General features: G+C 56.4%; 2 long non-coding RNA genes across 3 annotated transcripts in view; both read left to right on the forward strand.

Moving 5' to 3' along the window:
• Positions 1-135: 135 nt before the first annotated feature.
• Positions 136-14,898, forward strand: part of LOC132020426 (uncharacterized) — a 32,488-nt gene continuing 17,725 nt past the window's right edge. For both annotated transcript variants that reach the window (XR_009404956.1, XR_009404955.1), the window contains exon 1: positions 136-367. This is a non-coding gene — a long non-coding RNA (uncharacterized LOC132020426). The remainder of the gene's footprint in view (positions 368-14,898) is intronic.
• LOC132020425 (uncharacterized) lies at positions 2,835-4,141 on the forward strand. The gene is made up of 3 exons (XR_009404954.1): positions 2,835-3,357; positions 3,434-3,790; positions 3,966-4,141. It is a non-coding gene; the product is annotated as an uncharacterized LOC132020425 (long non-coding RNA).

Below are 14,898 nucleotides of genomic sequence, written 5' to 3' on the forward strand. Positions count from 1 at the left end.
GCGCCCGCGCCCGCGCCCGCCGAGCCCGGGGACGCCGGCCCCGCGGCTCTGGGCGTCGTTGCGCGCCCGGGCTCGGCGCGCCCGGCCACCAATGGGAGGGGCGCGCCCGGTGCGCGCGCCCGACGCCGCGGGGTCCCGGCGCGGTCCCCGGGACTGGCGGGGGAGGCAGGCCGAGGGGACGCCGCGCCCAAGCCGCGCCTCTGGATGGCGACAGAGACGGCCGGGCGCGCCCGCTGCCTGGGCACCACGCGGGGAGGACAGGCCTGGCCAGCGCGAAGTTTGTGGACTTGGGCTGTGTGGCCCGTGGGCCCCACGAGCCCCGACTCCTCTCCGCAGAGGCCTGCGACGCCGGGTCCCAGAGTTTACTGTGAGTACAGGGTGCTTCGGGCCCTTTTCCCAGATGCGCCCTTCACCGCTGTTCTGGGTCGTGCGTGCGCTGGTGTCTGGAACCCACAAAGAGCGCAGTCTCAGAGCCCTGCAGAGTCAGCTGAGGTCAGCGCCCGAGGGCTCCTGGTCTCCCTAGCTGGAGCACTGCCAGGCAGGGACACAAGCCCCTCCCGAGCATCCGCCTTGTCCTCCACGGGGCGCCCTGCCCTTTGCGCCCTGCCCAGGACCTTGGCGAGCTGTGTCCTTGCCCCTCCCCTACCAGGCCCCAGTCTCGGGTCTCCCAACTCCCATCTAGGTGCTGGACTGTGTAAGCAGGATGACAATTAGTATAATTCATTTTATTTGCATATTAATTATCATCAGCAAAACGGATTCATTCCTGTAAACAAGAGGAGCGAGGATCAAGTATGTCCTTTGAGGTCAGAGTCTCCAACCTCACTCCTCCCTCTCAGGTCCCTGCAGCAAGACGAGCTCCGGAGACCAGATGCTCAGCAGAGCCGCCCCCCCCCCCCCCCGCCCCGCCCCGGGAGACTTGGGCACTGCGGTCCGCAGCCACACCACCCACCCCGAGTGCTGGCTTCCCGTGGGTCGGGGCCTCTTCTGACATGAGCTCATCCTTCCTGATTCAGGGGTCTTCTGGCCTGCATGAGGAGGGAGGGCTCCCAGAACCCCATGAGGTCTTGCTGGAACTGGAGACCCTTTCCCAGGAGCCACTAGAGGGCCTGAAGCAAAAAATGGTCCCAGCATCCCTGGTCCCCTCCGGCCCTGGCCTGCTGGGCCTATGAGGAGACCATGGAGCCTGTGATCACGGCTGCTCGGAGACTGCTGTGGGCGCGAGGGACCCACCAGCACACACTCACTGCACACGCACGAGACACACACATACATGACATACACACGACACACACACCATATACACACGTGCACACACACACACGTGGTACCTACGTACCGCACACACATCCTTTCACACACACACACCGTATACACACACACCATACACATGCACACACAACACACACACACACACACACACCCGTACGGAGAAAACTGAGGCAGACAGGACCAGTCCAGGCCAAGCCACCTCTCCCAGTCCCGTGGGCGGCTCAGTGAGGAGCCCTCACCAGAGGCTGTAATGTCATTGTGTCCAGGATGATTTTTTCCGTAAATTTTCTATTCCTGTTTAATTCAAGCGGTCTGACTTCCTTCTTGGTATCTTCCCCACGCAGCACGCTGGTTCCCTTCGCTGGTGTGTAGGTGCTGCAGACCCGGGGCTCCTGAGAGCCTGAGGGAGGAGGGGTGGGAGCCCTGGTCAGGTGCGTGGGGCTGGGGTCCGCCCCCCGGGCCGGGAGGGGCTCCCTCGCGCAGAGTCCCTGCAGTCTCCCGCCGCCCCGGGGGGGGGGGGGGGTGCCCCTCCCGCCCCCCCCCCCCCCCCCCCCCCCCCGGTCTGATGGAAGCCTTTTATCCTGCTAAAAAGGACGCGACATGCCGCATCCGTCGCCTCCCGTCCATCCCATCTCGTCTCCTGTTGTGGGCAGTCCTGCACGCCGGTCCGTGCCGCGAGCACCTTCCAGATGCCGCTGCGGGACGCGGCGAGTTCCACGACACACACACTTTCTGGCCCCTGGAACTGTGGGCTTGGTTTGGGAAACAGACGAGGACACCAGCACCAGCAGCGCCCAGAGGCCGCGCCCTGAAGGGAGGGGCCGGAGGCTTGCCTGGCAGGTGCGCCGGGAGGGCGGGCCAGGGAAGCTTCCGGCCCAGTGGGTTTGCAGGTTAGTCGAGCCGTCCTCAGGACAAGTGCGCGCGCACACACACACACACACACACGTGACATGACAGCTTCACAAGACCATACTTACACTCTTGCTATACTGTGGTATTTTCCATTGTGTCCTAATTCATTTCGTGCACGCGGGCTGCTCACCGACGGGCGTGTTTGCTGTAATTCTCTCCGCGTGGCACGGCTGCTCCCGGAGGGATGTGGTCTGCGTCGAGTGTGGGAGGGTGAACTGGAGGGGTCACGCCAAGGTCGGAGGGCGATGCTGGGGGTGGGCAGTGGGGGAGCGCCCCCCGCGGAAGGAGGGTGCGGTGTGTGGCGCGACCCGCTTCCTCCATGAGAGTCCCATGGCTGTGACACGAGGGCTGGACAGGTAAAAGGAAAAGGTATTCAAAGACGCTTGTGAAAGCTGGTGAGGCCGGCCTGGCACAGGGCCGTCCACAAGGACAGGGGGCCCTTGGGACGGGCTCGTGCTGTCGGGGAGAGGCTGCAGGATCAGGGGCTCTGGCTACGCCGGCCTGACAGGACCGTGGCTGCAGGCCGGCCCGGGGACCAGGCATCTCCATGGAGGGACATTGGACGATGGGGAGCCTGGGCGGCTGTTAGGGGGATGGGGGTGGGAGCTCTGGTAGAACTGACATAGCAGGGTTCTTGCTAAATCCAGATGGCACAAGGAGGTGCCCAGGTGGGCCTCGGAGAACAATCAGGAGCCCGACCAGCTTTTGTCCAAGCAAAGAACGTCGGTCAGGCAGGAGCAACTCATGGATCTGGAGTGTCTTGGCCAAGTCTGTGCTGGGTCCGGACGACCGTATCGGGAAGAGGAGAGAGAACAGAGCCCGCCGTGCCTGAGGCTTGGAGTCAGAGGGTGGTGGAGAGTCTGGGAGCCGGGGAGGCTGGGCGGGAGAGAGGGCGGCTGGTCAGGGCAGTGGCAGGGTGAGGGGCGGACGGGTCACCAGAAGGCACAGCCGGGAGGCCGGCCGGAGGCAGCGGCAGGCGCTGGCGGCTCCCGGGGGGCCGGGCCCAGACCTCCATGGGAGCTGGGGATGGGGGATGAGCGGGGCGCCGAGTTCTGTTGCTAGGAAACAGCGCGGCTCCTGATCCCAAAGCTGCCAAGTGACAGTCTGTCGTCGTCGACTGGCTGGCTGTGGAGAGTGGCGAGAACCCACAGCACCTTCAACTCTGAGAGCCGAGTAAGTTTAGTGGACGCTCAGTCCCCAGCCCCACTCCACGCTGTGCTGACTGGGGATCCTGACCTGCAGCCTCCAGCAGGTCCTGGGTCCCCCCAAGCCCCAAACTGTGTCCTGGCCCACCGATGGGGCGTCCTGCATCTGGTGGCTCAGGGGGCCACGGGAGCCCCAGACACTTCGAGTGGCCCATGGAGGAGGAGTGGCATGTGAGGGGGGCTGGACGTGGCGCTGCCTTCAGGTCTGGGCCGGGAATGCCAGCGTCCCCTGCACGGGGCGTGTGTGCCTGTTGTCACTGCTCTGCTGCAGAACACAGGGGTGTGGTCTGTGTCTGTGGCTTTCCTGTTCTCTGCCCTTCCGTACCGGGCATGGGACATTGGTCACTGAGGTCATGGACTGCCTGGCTGACCGAGAGATTCCTAGCTGGATGTTAAACTGGGTAAGATTTGGGGGTGTCCGCTTGGCCATTGGGGAGGGCGGTGTATTTTATGGGAGGGCAGGCACGGTTTTGGGAAGGACATACAGCGGTCCGTGCGTGGCAGGCAGCTAACAGGCCGACAGTCTTGGGCCTGTCTGTGCCTCCTCCAGAAACAGTTGCAGGTTTTCCTTTGCAGGCTCACTGCTGGCCACCATGCGTCCCGTGTGCAGTTTGCAGAGATGCCCCCGAGCCCTGAGAGATGCGGGAGCAGGGAGGGCGGGAGACCGGACGACGGCCCCAGCAGGTGTAGGGGTCTGCCTGAGACAGGTGCTGGCCAGGTGGGGACGACAGCGTCCGGGAGGCCACTTCTGCGCAGGCAAGTGGGCTGATGGGGAGCCAGCCTCGCAAGCAAGAGGCACGGGGGGTCGGCAGGTTGGCAGGGGCCAACAGCTGACCGCGAGCCCCGTGGCAATAGAGGGCCCTAACATTTCAGCCCTGGAAACGGTTTTTCACAGAGTCGGTGGGTGCAATGAGAGCGTGATTTCGAGGGGCGACGGCTCTTTCCACCCACTCAAGGTCAGTGACCAGAAGTCGTGTTTCTCTGTTCCATGGTATGTTCCAGGCGTCATCCCAAGCCCTTTGCCTAGAGAGAGGGGGCCCCCGACACCTGTACATGGGTGTGCACGCTGCGACATGGGAGGCCGAGGGGACGTGCCGGGGCCGTTCCACAGTGGCGCAGGGAGGGGTGGCTGAGGCTGGGGCCGGCCGCGGTGCCCCAGACAGCACGCTCCGAAGTCGTGGAATTATGTCCATTTAAAGACGGTTTTGTAAAGGACGGACGAGGCGGAGAAAGGAAGCGCGTCTCCGTGGTGCCCCCAGACAGCCGCCCCAGGGTTTTGTTGGTGACGTTACTCCTTTGTTCGCACACGGCTCTGCGGGTCTGTCATGAACCGTGTCCTTCGGTCGGCGGTGAGCGACTGGGACCCCGTTTCATGGCCCTGGGCGACACTGTCCTGAATAAATAGCACCACTGCTTCATCAGCGTTTGGACCCTGGGACTTTGTGGCACTCTGCTCCTCCGGATGTCTCGGCAGTGAACGCTCGTCCCCAAGTCCTTTCCTACAGACGCGCTTACGTATAGGACGATCAACCACAGAACTCGAATTCTCGGGTCCAAATAAGAACACGACTTGAAGGCCTTGCTCTATAGTTGGCAAATAGACGTCCAGAAAATGTATTAGATTACATTCCTCCCAAGAGCCCGTGAGGACATCACAGGCTGCCCACGCCAGCCCCGCTATTGTCCCCAGGAGAGAGCCAGGGACAGTGGCTCAGGTGACAAACACCTGTTAATGTCCTTCCTGTTTACGATTTTTGTGCATCCGTCAATTCACATCTTTCGAGAACCACCTGTCCACACCCCCGGCCGGGTTTGCTCCCCATGGGTTTGTCTTCTTACCATTGATTATTCAGAACTTTTAATTTGGGGAACAAATTGCCTTTAAATTTTGGGGAAGTTTGAAAATACAGAAAAGTCTCACTGAGACCATGGCAGGTGTAACAACCGTGTGTGTCCGGCTCGCACCATCCGCAAACGGTCTTTGTTGTAGGTTTCGTGTGCAATACTTCCTCTTGGAGATCTGAATATGCGGTCAGCGGGGTCTGGACGTTGTTCCTTATGGCTTTACGGAGGTGCACTGGCCAGGGTTCTCCAGAGAAACAGACCCAATAGCTGAGAGAGAGAGAAAAGTATTTTAAGGAATTGGCTCATGGAAACGTGGGGGTAGGCTAGAAATTCCAGAATTTTCCAGGCAGGCCAGCAAGAGGAAGACCCAGAAAAGAGTGTCTCTCTGAGCTCTGGAGGCAGAATTCATTCCTCCTTAGGGACCTCAGTCTGTTTTCTGTGAAGGCCTTCAACTGATTGGGCAAGGCCCCCCACATTGTGGAGAGCAATCTGCTTTCCCCAGAGCCGCCGATTCACATGTTCATCTTACCTAAAAATGTCTTCACAGCAGTATCTGGACTGATGTGTGGCCGAACAACCGGGAACCATAGCCCAGCCATGCTCACACACACAGGGGACCAGCACAGAAGACACCACTGGTGTAGAATTAACCACACATATTTGAAGGGCAGCATTCAATGTTCTGACACCTGTGTCGGCCCCTGAAAACGTTACCTGGGGAACGAGAATGAACGTATCCACGCCCCGAGTCACTCTCAGCCCCTTCCAGACCCAGACGATGCCTGGTCTCCGTCGGCCTCCCTTAAATGGCATTTCCTAGAAGTCTATAAACACGGACTCATACAGAAGAGTCTCCTTTTTTTCTGGCTGGGCTCACCCAGTTAAATTATTTTGAGGTTCATGCATGTCCCTGTAGGTATCAGCAAGCTGTTGGTTTCTTTTTCCTGCTGAGCGCAGACCCACTGCTTGGACACTGTCGGCCTTCGCGAATTCCCCCGTTGATTCACAGCTGGGTTGTCTCAGGCCGGCCTCGTACAGACAAGGCTGCTGTGAACGTTCACGTCCGTGTCCGTGTGTGAGCACACGTCTTCGTTTCTCGTGGGTGGGTACCGGGAGGAACTTGCAGGATGGCTCCACACTCACTGGTCTGGGAGAGGGTCAGGCTGTTTTCCGGCACAATTTTCCCGTTTTGTGTCTGCGCCGGGCGTGTGAGCCTTCTGCACGCTCCGTGTTCTCACCGCGCCCCAGTGTTGTGTTCTCTTTTTTATCGCTGCTGGGTTTTTAGCTGAGACGCCCCGTAACATTGAGATCAGCTCGAGACGATTCACGTCCTCGGATATGACGCCTTCCAGCTTTGGGTCTCACTGAAGGTCTCTGATCGGTATTTCATAGCGTTCAGCGCACGTGTCGGCCTCATCTTCTGCCCTATTTGTTGCACTTCTGGTGCGATTTTAAGTGGCATTTCGGGTATTATTTTAAGTGCTTTTCTTTCGGTGCCGATTGTTCCCATGGTACAGAACTCCACGTGGTTTTTACGTCGGTCTCGTAGCCCGCACCCCGATGACCTCAGACATGATTCGATCTAGTCACGTTTTTATTGATTCTATCAGACTTCCTTACACCTGTGAGTAAAGACGGATCTGCTTCTTCCTTGTACATCGGGCGACTTTCCGTCCTTGCGTGGCCTCCTGCGTTGGCCAGACCCTCCAGCACCAGGTCGAGTGGGAATGAGGGGAGCAGGGACCACTGCCTCACGTCTGATCTGGCAGGAAGACGGTGCGTCCCCCAGCTCCGATGACGCGTGCTGTCGGCTGGAGGTTTTGCACAGGGCCCTTCCCGCTTCTGGAATGCTCTTCCGTGCCTGGCTTTGGGGGTTCGTTAGAAACCAGGTCCTAACTGTTCTGAATGCTTTTTCTGCGTCTCCTGAGGTAATCATGCCCCGTGACTCCTCAGTGTCTCCTTCCCCTTTAGTTTCTTCTTGAACCCCCAGGCTCTCTTGAAGCCTGTTCCTCAGTCCCTCACCTCTGGAGGCTCTTCCAGAAACTTCCCGAGCCTGATTCCTGTTATAATTCAACATCGACAAACGACATCCTTAAGCAGAGCTCTTCCGTCTGAGACGGGCGTCCTGCCTGGAACGGAGCCTCACGGGCACTTTCACCGGGAGCCGTGCGCACGCTTCACCTTCGGGCGGGCGCCCTGCAGACGTCCGCTCCTCGGCTGGTCCGAGGCGTCCCATCGCCGGTCCCGCGTGGCGTGCGTCTGCCTCTGGGAATTCCCAAGACGAGTCATCGCGTGCTCCGGCCGCCCCGATGCATTTGTCTGTGTCCTGCAGTTCGGCTTCAAGTGTGTTGAAATTCTGTCATCAAGGTCATGACCACTTAGGATCGTTGCCTCGCTTGGATCAGTCCATCCTTCCATTACCGTATCTGCCCCTGGTCATAGTCGGCTGCGGAAGGCACTTTGCCTAAGACGGACGGACGCATTCCCTTTACCGTGTCTGCGTATCTTTTCCCACCTCTGAACTTTTAACCGACTCGTGTCCTTGCGTTGGAGGTGAGCTCCTTCCAAACAGCCGTCGGCCTCGGCCTCGTACCCAACCTGGCAGCCTGCTCTGTTTCCACAGACCATTTAGACAATTTCCACTTCTAGGTGCGGGTGGCAGGGCAAGGCCCAGCCCGTCGTGGAGCCTCTGCTCGGTGTGGTTCCTCCAGCCTCCCCTAAGATCCTTCTAGCAATTTCTGGAAACGTCCCTAACAGAGGGGAGACTCTGCAGGGCTGTGGACGTGCCGCTCGGACGCCCTGGGCTCCACCTGGCCCCGGGGTGTGCACACGTGCTGGAAGCTGCCGGGCCAGCAGGCCTGCCTCTGTGGGTGGTCAGTTCTGCAGGGAGATTCGCCCCCAAATCACTCTTATTAAGTACTGTTTTTAAAAAAAGCTTTTTATTTTAGAGCAGTTCTAGATTTAGGGGAAGACCCCACCGATCCTGCAGAGTCCGCGTACACCCAACACCCAGCTTCCCCTTGGTTAACAGGTCAAATCTGTTTTTTACTGTTTTATTTTTCTACTATTCGTCACTTTTAATTTCAAAACCCAATCCACCCTCCTCCAGATCTCCCCGGTTCTCCCCCGGTGCCTTCTCCTTTCTGTTTTCCTCTCCGGTCCCAGGACGCCTCCCGGGCGGCACATCCCGTCCCCGTGGCCTTGGGCTTCTCTCGCCCATGTTCATCCCGCACGTGTCCTGTGCCTCCGACGACCTCGGCGGCTTCGAGGAGGCCTGGGCGCGACCCTGGCAGGGCTCTGTGGGGATTGGTGGGAAGCTCTTCTCGTGATCAGACCGAAGCTGTGGGTTTCAGGGCACAGTGTCGCCGTCACGTCCTGTCAAGAGCACGTGCGTCAACACGACCCGCCGCTCTCCGCGTTGACCTCGATCTCCAGGCTGACGTGTGCGCTTGTCCAGCTTCTCCACGGCCAGGCCCTCCTGTGCACGCAGATTTCCTTGGAAGGAGGTCACTCTGCACAGCCCATGTTAAGGGGCTACAAATTATTTGGACTATTTCCGCTTGAGAGATTTGTCTGTTCTCCCTGTATATCGATCGATTCAATCATATAATTATGTTAGTATGGATTCACGGGTATTTATTTACACTCAGGGTTGTATGTAATACCCTGTGATTGACACTCCAGCCCCCGCCATCCCCGCCGTGGCCGGCCATCGGGAGCCCCGTCAGCTGGCCCCTGTCTCCCTTGGGCCTGCTCTCCCCCGCACAGAGTGTTTCTTCTTTACGTCTCTTAGTCCATATTTTTAGATTATGTTTTTATCCGTCTGTTGTCCTGTCTGAACAGCGAAGTAGTTCTGGGGCGGACGTTCAGAGAGGCGGGACCACCTTCCCGTGGAGGACACTCTGTCCCCTGCTGGTCTTTCTCCTGAGTGATGAGACATAATGACGTGTAACCCGTGTAGGCTTACCGTCTGCGGTCAGCAGATTTTATAAACATGCATTCTGTGAAATGACCGCCACACTCGGGTGCGTCAACGCGGGGTTTCCTCCAAAAATTAAAAGAGAGCTGGCACGTGATCCAGAAATCCCCCTTCCAGGAAAGTATCCAAAGGAAGTGCCGCCCGGGTCTCAGCACGTCTGCTCCCCACGTCCGCCGCCGCCCCGCTCGCCACGGCCGAGACGCGGAGGTGGCCTCGTGCGTGTGAAGGAGGGATGGATAGAGAAGACGGGAGTGTAAGCCACGTGCGCGTCCGGGGTTTATCACTCAGCCACGAGACGGAAGGGGCTCCTGCCCTTTGTGACCATGTGGACGGACCCCGAGGCCTTCTGTTCCACGATGTGAGCCAGACGGAGAAAGACGCACGCTGTGTGATCCTGCTTATGTGTGGAACCTAAAACAGAAAACCAGGCTCCCAGAAGCAGAGAGCAGATGGCTGGGTTTTCCTTCTGATGTGCGGAACTGAGGCCCCGGGCCCCCAGCGGCAGGCCCCGGGGTGGGGCGGTGGGCTGCTTCCCCGGCTTGCTCTGGGCGTGGGCTTCGGGTGACGTCTCCAGCTGCTTTCATCTGGACTCTGACTTTGGGGTGACGTCTGCTGTCACGGTTTCTCCATGTGTATGTCGAGCAGGGGAAAATGACCAGATTCCACCCTGGTTTTTGGAGCCCTGGGGGGTTGAGGACAAGCGCCTTGTCCTCGGGGGAGGGGAAGGAGCAGTGGGTTTGTGCCGAGAGCCACGGCCTCCTGTGTGCCGGGCATCTTCTGTTTACTTGGAGCTTTGAACTCCTCTGCGAGACTTTCCTTGAAGAGATTCCAAAGCCACAGGTCCGGGCGCCTCTTTGAGGCCTCGGCCCCTCCGCAGCGGCCGTCTGTCCCCTCACTGCCCAGCCCTGGTTCCTGCTGCGTCTGGATTCCCCCACGGGGACCTGAGCCCCCTTCTTCACGGGCGTGTTTGGGGAGGGATAGTCCACTCCCGACCCAAAGTCAGCAGGACTCCCACCGGGAACCAGCTCAAAGCTTCTGCAGAAATCCCAGGGAAAGGAGCACTGGGGCACGCGGGACTCACGCCCTGAGCCGTCCAGAGGTGTGGTGGAAGGTTCCTGCCTGAGGGTGACGCCACCCGGAGCCCGGGGCTGGGGAGGCGGAGAGGCCAACAAAGACCCTGGTCAACCTTTGTCCTCTGCAGCAAGACTCAAGCCCTAAGAGAACCTTTTTTTTCTTTTTTTTCCCCAATTGTGCAATGCATTTCCCTTTAGGAAGAAGCGGGTCTAAGCGAGGTCTTTCCCTCCCAGAAGGCTCCAGCCAGGACAGAGTCACTGATCCCAGGACTCGCTCCAACACGTGGCGGAAGAAAACCGGCAGCCTGCCCCTCACTCACGGGGTCCCGTCCTTGCCAATGAGCCTCTGCCCCTGCTGGTCCCGGGGCCCGGGGCACGGCCCGCTACGGTGACCTTCCCTTGCCACGCACGGCGGGCGGTGTCCGGCCTGGAGGAGTGACCATCCCACAGTGGGGCCGGTCCCTCGGGGCAGGTGGGTCCCCGGGCCCCGCACCAGGAGGAACCACTCACTCCTGCCCTGGCCCCGGAGCACATTCTCAGGCGTCCGTTGCAGTTCTTGGACTTCGAGACCAAGAGATTTATGGGCTGAAGTTTTTTCCAGGGGAGCTGTCTTTTGAATTATCGTGTAATTAAGATGCTAATGGCTGTTTATAGAACCTTCTCTTCGCAGCCCAACTGCTTCGTGAATAATAAGGAGCGTCCCCTTTGTTGTGTTGGAGAATAGCATCCAGAGCAAAATCTTTCATTAAATCACAGGTTGTATCTTCCTTTTTCTCTTACAGTAGAAAGGAATTTACTAATGCTCATTAATTTTTCGTCGTGTGAATAAATTACAGGGGATTCTTTTACTTATAACCCATTTCCTTCATAAATAAAGGTAAACACCTTCATTCCTTGTGGGGGCGTCGGAAGGTGCCCTAAGAGAACAGATTCTTAACCAGAGCCCTTCAAGGGAAGCACGGGGCCAGCCTCACTCAGGAACGCGGGTCAGGAGCTCTGCAGGGGCCGCGGGGACCCCGCCGAGGCCACACCCGGTCCCCTGACAGTGGGGCTGAGGCCCAGCCTGGGCAGCCATCTGAGGCCAAGGTGACCAGGACGCGGGCAGCCGGGGCCAGGAGCCAGGCCCAGGTCGCTTCGCTCCCCAGGCGCCAACCTGAAGTGGCTGCACCACGTGTTGTACTCGGCCCAAACCCACCACGGGAGAGGCGGGGCCTCTGGGGGATGGGGGGACCCGCAGAGCCCCCCTCCCCCCACCCCGAGCGCGGTTTCCGCACCTCCGGGAGACCAGCAGAAGCACCTTTCGGGTTGTCTCTCTGCAGAGTCTGCTGGCCCAGGCGCCCCCACTGCCTCCTAGGACCCAGGACGTTGGCTTTTTAGTGTGATCGGAACCTAGTCGGGGGAAGGGGGGCTCACCCCGCTGGACCCAGAGCGGGAGGCCTCACCCGCCTGTGTCAGACTGCTCTGGGCAACTTTCCTCCCGGGAATGTGGTCTAAAAAGTACAAGACAGAATCCTAATGTCTGCCCCTTGGCAGAACGAAGCCTATCTCATTGAGTTATTGTGGAAACTAGAGTTCTGTCCTCTAATGGCTCAACGCACGGAGACCTTTTGACCTTTCTGCTGGTCTCAAGACCTCCAGCCTCCCCAGGACATTGAGGTCACTCCAGCTCCCTGCTTCCGGGCTCTTGGTCCCCTGGGATCTAGTGTCGCTGTCTCTTTCTTGGGGACAACCACACTTGTCCCCTCCGTGGCTTCTGTGCAAGGCCCGTGGCCGGGCGTGGCCAACAGCAGCACGAGCAGACAGCCTCCAAGGTCTTTGCTAGGACTCCACGGTGTGGGGCACTGTGGGGCACGGTCGTTGAAGCGTCCATCTCTTGGCCTTGGTTCCGGTCGTGAGCGCAGGGTTGTTAGGTCGAGCCCAGCCTTGGGCTCTGAGCTCAGCGCAGACCCTGCTTGGGACTGTCCGCCCCTCCCCCACTTTGTGCATGTGTGTCTTCCCTCCCTCTCTCTGTGTGTCTCTCTCCTTTTCTCTCAAGTAAATAAATCTTTAAAAAATTTTGTTAAAAAAAAAAATAGAACTCCTTGGCTTCACCCACTGTTTTGTTCAGAAAGCTTTTTCCCTCTTTCAAATGCTAATGTTTTAATTTACCTTTTTTTATTATAAATGCTAGAATTCTAATTGGTATCCCAACTGCCTGTAGACTTGACTTGTTTCTTGCAGTTAAGAAAAATCACCTACTCATTAAACACAATTATTACTTTGTTCTTCTATCTCTTCGACCTGCCCAGTGTCATAAACTCTTGATTACTATGATGTTAGTCGAAGTAAAAATCAAAGCAGAAGCCATCAGGGCCACACATGGACTGTCTTAATCTCTAAATTCTGTCTCAGGCCTTGACCTCGGACATGTCTAATTCCTGCCTCGCCCACTTCGATTCTGTATTCTTCTCTACTTGGTTCTACAAAATAACCATCTCTGTTCTGCTCTATAATCTTTATGATGTGTTTTTGTTTGAAATATTCTGAGTAACAGGCAAAACTAGGAGTCATTTAGAGCCCTGTCACTTACAAACGATCGCGAGGGTTTCCGCTGAGACAGCACAGCCAGGATGTGTCACCGGAACACCTTCGGCCCCACACTCGTGGGGATGGCGGAACAGCGAGAAGGCAAAGACGGTGTCAGGCTCAGAAGCCAGGGTTTGTGTCTCTACGGCCGGGACTGGAGAAGGAAACACAACTGTTGAGCAAGGTGAATGCCAAAGGCCAGTTGGTCTCCAGGCCAGCGGTAAGCCTGGAGGTGGACGATGTCAGTCTCCTGCCCGACAGAGAATGGTGACCAGAACATCAGACTGGAGCCAAGAGCCAAGCTTTCCACCTGTAGCGATGGGGTCATATGTGCACTGACCCCATGAACTAAGACCAGAAAGAACTTGCCCTAGAATCCAGACCCTGTAGTTTGAGGAGAGGGCAGCATTAGGAAGCAAGGGGAGACAGACGCGACCGTGAGACCAGGATGCAAGCCAGTCCTGTAGGTGTTGTGGACGGGCGTGCGAGGTCTCCAGTGTCCCTTCCAGGACATCACGCGACTCCTGTGACGAGACCTGGAGCTGGATGGATGTGCTGCGTGGGTGGCGTGGACTCTGTCCTCCAGCCGAGGGGCGAGCACGGATAGAAGGAGGCAGACAGGTGAGAGAGGAGACAGACGCATGGGGAGAACCCACCTCCTCCCACTCATCGGGCTTGGAGGTCAAAACGGAGAAAGGCTCACAAAAATACAGTTCTGGAACCATAACCAAGAAAATAAACTCCAGGAATATGAACTGACTTTCTGTGAGATTCATTCATGTCTTCACGGAAAGACGAAGCTTCAAAAACAAGCATGTTGCTGTGTCTGAAGAGATAACTGAACTCAGTTTCATGTACAAACGAATAAAAAAAAAAAAACTGGGGAAAAAAACCCCACTAAATGCTATGGGAGCTCTTCTTTGGGAAAAAGAACTAGTTCAAGATCTGAAACTTAAATCAAAAAGGAGTCACGGAAATACATTTTGTGAAAAAATCAAGACGAGGTAAACTCTAGCTTGCTGAAATGCAATCAAACAAGAAGTCGTGGTTTGGAAGGAAATCTTCCAAAATTCAGTAGAGTTGCAGCCATATGCTGAAATAAGCTGGTTTCAGTTTTAGCTGAGCACGATGGTAGTAAATTCTGTGTTCCAGAGACCTCTGTGCAGGAATTTCAAAGTCAGTGTTCAAGGACCGGTGGGACCATTCCTAAAGGCGTCACCAAGATCAAGGTTGTATCAGGTCAGGGAAGTAGAGGCTGAAGGAGGAGGTTCTGGGGAGAATCTTTAAAGGGAGCTCGCGGTGCCTCAGAATCCCCACGATGACAGCTGTCCACTTCATAAGGAAATTAGAAGTTTTTTAAAAAGTTTAAAAAATATCATCTATGTATTCTCCGTGTTCACCAAAGTAAGTGTAGTCTTAGTCCTGTGCACGTTTCTCAGAGTAACATCTGGAAGTGTGGGATCCCTGTACTGTATACACAGAACTGATAGAACACTGGAGCTAAGACTAGATTTAAAAAAAGATCACAGGTGTTTCAATAAAAAGTACTGAAAAAAAACCCAAGATCCAATCAGGATGAAAAACGGCTTGCCAACTGGGAATTCAAAGTAACTTCTTAGCCTGAAGGGCATTCCCAGAGATATGAATAAGAATCATAGTTAGTAATGACTGATAACATCTGAAAAGCCTCCTTTTTGAAGTCGGGAATGAGCTGGAAGCCACCTGCCACTGCTTCTCTTCAAACTTCCACTGAATTCAAACCAATGCAATAAGGCAAGAAAAAAAATTGGACTCAGAAATTATATGTATATTACATATAAGATTATACAAGATAAAATTACATTTATTTGCAGAAGATACGATTATATACATGGACAATCAGAGAAACAAAACTGCCAAGAAAGTTTTTGGATATGCAACTTAAAAATGTCAGTAGCATCCTAAAATAATAAAAAAAATTGAAGATGCCACAGGACAAAGTTGCTGTTTTTCTTCCAAAACATTCCATAGGGTCTCAAAGATTTACCAGGCCTGTATGGTGATTATA

This window comes from Mustela nigripes, chromosome 6, assembly GCF_022355385.1.
Source record: "Mustela nigripes isolate SB6536 chromosome 6, MUSNIG.SB6536, whole genome shotgun sequence".
NCBI classification, from domain to species: Eukaryota; Metazoa; Chordata; class Mammalia; order Carnivora; family Mustelidae; genus Mustela; species Mustela nigripes.